The sequence below is a fragment of the Halyomorpha halys genome, unplaced genomic scaffold, assembly GCF_000696795.3.
Source record: "Halyomorpha halys isolate HHAL.00 unplaced genomic scaffold, Hhal_1.1 Scaffold1047.1, whole genome shotgun sequence".
Taxonomy (NCBI): Eukaryota; Metazoa; Arthropoda; class Insecta; order Hemiptera; family Pentatomidae; genus Halyomorpha; species Halyomorpha halys.
In genome coordinates this window covers 669,526-676,574 of record NW_027113517.1, presented here as the reverse complement: position 1 = coordinate 676,574, position 7,049 = coordinate 669,526, and positions in this window count along the sequence as shown.

The window sequence follows — 7,049 nt, the reverse complement described above, 5'->3', positions numbered from 1 at the left end:
TGATAGATAAGAATTTCCAATACAATATCCAATTACTATCAATGTTCTAATACCAGTAATTTATTTAGATCAGTAAGTAGAATTAGAACATAAATTCTCACAAAAGGATTTTACAATTTCAGCAATACAAAAAAATAATAGGGTTTCTGGGTCACAGATATCGATATGATTTACTTAATCACAATAAAATCCCAGATATTTTATCTTTCTTTAATTGTTATCACCCGCGCCAAAATTTTACTGTTTAACTTTAACCTAAAAAGTTAACCCTTCCTTTCCTTGACCTCCGCGTCAAAAGAAACCCAGACACCACTATATCCACAGACTAGAACACATAAACAACTTAACTCAGGCAGACTTTTAAACTACTACTCTCAACACCCTTACCATCAATAAATTAACGTAGCCAAAAACGCCGTTACCTTTCTCTTTCTGATTCCCATTTCCATGATGCTAACATACAATGTATAAAAGAGATACTCTTAACCAATAACTTCCCATCCAATATCATTATCAAACTGATCCAAATCTACAAACATCGTCACCCTCTCTTCTACTTGTTCTACACAACTCCTTTCTATCTCCTTACACATCTAACTACCATATATTCCATTTCTTTCACATAACATCCAATACTTTTTCTCTATCACCAACCTTCGACTTGATTTCAGATCTCACAGCAAACGGTCACAACTCTACTCACATCTAAATAATGCTATTCCTGTCCTACACGGATCCCATGTTGTAACTGCATCACTTGTTCCATTCCCATTGCAATTCCTCTTATATTGGCAAAACAAAAACCAACTCAAAGACCGCATCACGCAACATAAATATTCCCATACGGTTTCAATACTCTTGTAATATTACACAATTTTCTTCACTACTACTAATGTACCAATATTAGTTGTTATCTTCTTATTTGTATAGTTATTGTGCATTTACTTTTATTCATTAAAGTTGTTTTTATTCTTATCCCTCATAGAGACCTAAAAGTCCTACCGAAACGTCGACACTAATAAATACGTTTTTACTTATTAACAATCTTCACTCCTCCCAAATTCGTATTTCAGTTAAAACAAAAAGAAATTTGAGTAACTTAAGAGAAAAGAAGGCAAGAAAAAGAAGTAATTAGTTACTGTTTTAAGTTTTCCTAAAGAACAAAATATCGTACTTCATGAATAAGTTATAATATTTTTATTCTTATATTTAATGCAGTTGTAAAGTACAAGATAACAATACTACATAAGAATATAATTTCATAAAACAAAATATCAACTTGAAAAATATGACTTTTTTTTATTTAAAAGAATTTAAATAAAGTATTTTAGTAAGATAATAAATAAATAAAGTATAAGTTTTAGTCATACGAGGCTTAAATTAAATTCGTAAGCATTCATTGACTACTGGAATTTATAATTCAGTATACAGTTTTGTAATTAGCGTCTGAGATTAAAAAGTATGTTGTTATATGTGGGTCTTTAAAACGATATCATAGATGTACAGTAGACATGCAAGTAGTACAGTAGCACAGTAGACATGGAATTTAAAACGGTCTAGATTTTACCTTTGATACATAAACTTTGATTGTTTTAAGTTTAGTGCTACTTATCATGGAATGGTAAAACGACAGATCGTTAACCTGTTGAAAGAAACTCTGCAGAAGGGGTATGAGGTCGAAAAAGAAAAAAAACTTTTGTAGTCGGCGAATGTTGGTGGAAACCTGACCTCTTGAGTTCTTGAACTTATTTTTCATAGAAAACATTCTATTATTGAAGACCAAAATCCTTCCTAAATTCTCAATGCTCCCTACTTGGTCACAAATAAAATCATACATTAAGCTTAATGTTCCGTCTGTAACCGATCTAGCCCGAACCAGATATCAATCCTTTAATTTTATACTAACCGAACCCATTACCACTAACCGAAACCTTACTTCTTCTATCACTGATCATTCTTCCGAGGTTTCTGAAAACAAGATGGCTCCGAGACCTTCTAACATAGAAATGTTATTAGTGCTACCAATGGATAGATTCTCCACAGTATGTATCAAACCATTGTATTACAACTAACATCACATTTATTAGATGTATTTTTATGTAAATACAGTGGTAAATTTCAAATAAATAGAAAAAATATTTATTTACATACACACGCACTTACATAATTAAGAAGGTTGCATGGGGAAAAAGTATTAATTCGTGACCTAGCAAAATGTAAGAATGTTTACTTAGCATATAGAGACTTTATTACATCATTATAAGATTTTTTTTTTAAAGAAGAAGGTATTACCAAGTTAAGGTAAAATAAATTGTAATATATTAAAGTAACTAGCAATACGTACGTATCACTAAATAAAAGATAATAATTTTGAACTTAAGAGTTTTTCTGAATATTGGGAGCATTGAATTCGGTTTGACGACAGAGAAAGATAATCATATGTAGTTTATTACTCTAACGATAAATTTATTATAGATATTTATATTTATATGTAAGTTCTTAGTGAAAGAGATGAGGAGCACTGTAATGTAAAAGAACATCTAAGGAGTTATCTCTTCTTTTTTTGGACTGTTTTTTTGTTATTTTTTTTTCAGAGCGGCCATTACAATATCAAAAGACTAGAGAACACTGAAGATATTCATTAAACAAGTCGGGTATCTGAATGGTTTGGGTAATTAATATCAATTTACTGTTTAAAAATAAAATATATATTATACTGAGTTAAGAGAAGTTCTATAAAGCGTAATATAAAAGGACATTCAAGTAAGAATGAATAAAAGTCAAGAATATCGAATTTTTTTTTTTTTTTTTTTTTTTATGTTGGTCCACAACTTGCAATGAAGCCCAGAATAATGTCACATTGTGAATTAAATGTAATAAATCAAACGACAATTAAAAGATAATGACATAAGGACCGTATAGTCTTCCAAATCTAGCTACTGAAACGTATAACACTAATCGGTATTATTTTTTCTTATATAATTTTTCTCCAAATTACTGCATTGAGAAAGTCCGTTAAGGATTTATTTTAAATTTTAAAAAATCTAATGTTTTTGCTATTCCAACGTCTCTAAAGAATTAGTCGATTGTCACTCAAACTAAAAGTCAAAAATCTGGAATATAATTGAATATTCTAACTGCAAATAACGAACTACACTACAACTCGCCATCATCGCCTATTAGGACACGGCCTACGACAAGGACGGGTAAAAGATGTTCAGAAATTCTTTCTCCGGATTCATGAGGTGGTTGTCAATTACTTCTCGAAAACCACTAATATAAATCTAAAAAAAAAATACCAAAAGACAGTTTTTTTTATGATCCGTAAAAAGAATTTCAAGCACATCCTTTTAACAGAGGTTGTTAAAAAAAAAAAAAAAAAAAAAAAAAAAAAAAAAAAAAAGTAATCTTATTACATCACACAACAAACAGTTAACACTCACTCACTGTCTTAGTATCTCAAAACCAATGCCTAAGACACTAAATTATTTATTGGTGGTTTCCTACGCTCTAGGTGTGGAATAAGGCACGGTTTAGAAAAAGCTCAAATTCTTTGAGGTTTGAACATTACTATCACCAACCTCCAAAAAAAAAAAAAGGTCTTTCGTGTAACTCGAGAAATGTTAATCTCCTTAAACATGATAGATCATCAAGTGAAAGATAATTAAATGTTCTACAAATCAAAACGAAGATCATTAGACATTTTCGCTGTATTAAAAAACTAATTCGATCAAAATAATAATCGCATAAATTGAATTTGGGAAGTCTGGGCTTCACACATGCTTTCCATCCATGAGGCCTGTTTAAGAGTCGGAAAACCTGCTTTATTCATGTATCGAACAGACGTAAAGAACGAAAATTTTTGTGTCATCAGAAGAGCTTCAAAAAACAGAATTAAAACATAAATACTTCCTTTTATGCACTAGCTATACTAAGATACTCTCAATAAATGTACTATCGCATTAAATAGAAGACTAAGCGAACGAAGAGACGAGCTACAGCTAGTTTGATAATAAAACGATCTGTTTGGAACTCCTACCTTTATATTTCTCTGTTAAAGATCCATCAACACTAAAATTGTTTTTTTGTCTTTTTTTCAGAGAAACATTATAAGCCAAAAGAGCAAGTACAACGATAAAACTCCCTTAGACCGTAGAAGTAGAGAATAAGGAACGGGAGCGGAAGAAGGAAGATAAAATAATTTCATTTGCGGAAGGCGAGATCCCGTTAGGTCCATCGATTTCACATCACCCCGTTAGTTGTAATTAGATCTGCCGGTTCCCGGGCCTAAGCGTAGTCGTCTCCACGAATTCGGAAAGGAAACGTTTGCTCAGCTTGAATAAACAAATATGACACTCTTAACGTAACATCTGAATTGTAACGTGGTAAGCAGAGAGAATGAAGGTTGGTAAAACGGAACGATGAAGACAGTACCAGCTACGAAATCGAACATGGCAAAATAAAAGTAACATAGTGGAGCAATTAACTGTAAGAGACGACTTTGAAAAAGCGTCATGAGAGAACAACAAGGTAAATAAAATTTTTAAAAATATTGTTTCGCACAGTAAGTTTCAATTAGGTTAGGTCTACAATATACACCGACTGGATAGTTGTAGATTATCCACAGAGGTATCGTTTTTTAAAACAGCCAAGCTGATCATTAGAAAGAAATCACATTTTATAACTAGCCAAGTTCTTATATCAAGGGTGCTCGAAAAGCTTAATCGTAGCATTCACCTCACGATCTATTTAATACCTATAGAACACTCAAGTAAGCTCTGAATTAATTCCTTGTACAATCCTGTACAAATTTTTTTTAGAAAAATAAAATATTAATATTTTACCCTTTACTTGGTAGTTTCAGCTGTATAGGATAGTTATCCTACAGGTTACCATGCTATTGGTAGTTATCATATATCCAAAATGGGAATATCCATTCTTGAAAAGGTTGGTCCGCCACGAAATAAATTTCAATCCGCCCAGGCAGGATTCAAACTGGCGTCTCTTGCAACTCAAGGTTACTATGTTGACGTCTCAACACTCCCGGTCACTATGACCTCAAAAGATGAAATCATTAATGTCGGGTTTCATTTCTATTTGTAATAAACGAACGGATGTTGGTCGTAGATACCACTGAATAGTTCTCCAATCGTTTTACGTCAAAACCACAACGATAAAATAAGGTCCAACACAATCATTCCACCTAAGCCATGATCTACTAGTTGATCGTTCAGCGCTGACAACCTTCCAAGAGATTCTTCTAGATCGACCCCACCCCTGACTTGGGAGCTGGCCACTACTGCCTTTGTGGCTCCGGTTTTCAAAGAATTATTTAATATTGTCCTAACCGTGCGTAAATATTTTAATACAACGCAATACTAATAAATTAGGCTTGCTCCTAAACCATATAATATATAATTGTAACAGTAAATATTTATAAATTAAACAAAACTGCTAAGTTAGATCTTAATCAGAGCCAGGCTTAACATGCTTCCCTATTCGCCCACAACAGGTCACCTAAGTAATTTTTACCACCAACTTTGCAAGAGTGAACGACCCTTTAAAAAATTTGAACACTAAAACACAATGATATTTAATTAACATATTACAACTAAGGACAGAGAACAAGTAAAGGGTTCCCTTTAAAAAGTTCTAATTACGAAATTTAACAAAACGGTTTTTTACTCTAAAAAACCTTTTTTACTCAAAAAGCTTCTTTCTGATCTAATCTGAATGGTGCTATCAAATAAAAATATAAATATGCATCAATCCTTAATCTTTAACAGAGGTTCATAAGCTCCAAAACTGAAAACATATTATTTTGTTCAAATTACCCATTTTTTTATCGTAACCCAAAAAAGATTGAAGAAACGATAGTAACGTTTTAGGGAGAGCTATTCAGTTAATAGAAGAAAATTTCCATATTCGTCGAAAGCAATAATCCACAAAAAATAAATATTACACACGATTTGAGCTTGACTGCCACAAGAAGTATGGAAATCGGTACAACAAATAAATCAATAATAATTAAAAATAACACGATTTTACTAAAAAATGGATCTTCCAAAGTTTCATGACGTTTATACATTGTCCCCAGTTTCTTAGCATTATTCGCTATCATAATCTACATCATTGTTTTCAAGAAGCTCAGAATGTCAAATGTCAGTTAAAATCCTGAGAAATGTTAAAAGTTTTTCAAAAAATGATAGCCCGGGCTGTAAGAATGAAGTTAGTAGCAGAAATTCATTCTTACAGCCCTGCAAAGTGGGGCGAAACGTTGTTTAACAATAAATAGTTTTCTTTTACTATTTTGATACCTTTATTGTCCGCCACCCGGACTATCGTCTTCCAATATGGTTAAACGTTCTTGTTAATAATATTTTGTTGTAAATTAATTCCAATTCATAGATTTGTTTACTTTTTTTTTTACGTAGTAAACAGAAGTTTCGGTACACTTGACACCTCACCGAGATATTTTCAAACAATAAGCAACTTTGCAACAACAAGTAATGAAAAATAAATTGACATACTCTTACTTAATATGCTTTGTTGTACTGAGGAAGGCAACTTGATAGCTCAGCAAGCTGTACAGTAGTACATCGATCCAAGTCGGGTTCTAACTGACTCTGGTAGTCGACGGATATAAAACGCTCCTTAATGAAGACTAACCCTATCATAATGAGTTTCGACAATATATAATGTCCGGAAGGAGCTAAAATAATAGACTGCCTACCTACTAACCTCAAAAGAACTGATTCGGAAAATATAAAAAAGATTAATAACAAATTAAATAACGATTTCGCCTTATCAGTAAAAATATATATCTTTTAAATTATTATTATAATACACCAAAAAAATACAGAACAGAAATGTAGGAGCGACTATTATTTGGCTATTATTTTTTTTCCGATGTCCTGCCTTCACGAAATGAATTCATTACTCCTCACAATGTTATTCAAATTAAAAGTTACTGCAACTGTTGGAATGCTGAATTTCCGTTGTTTCAAAGTATATGAATATTTGGAGAAGTTTGTCGGGGGGGGGGGGGG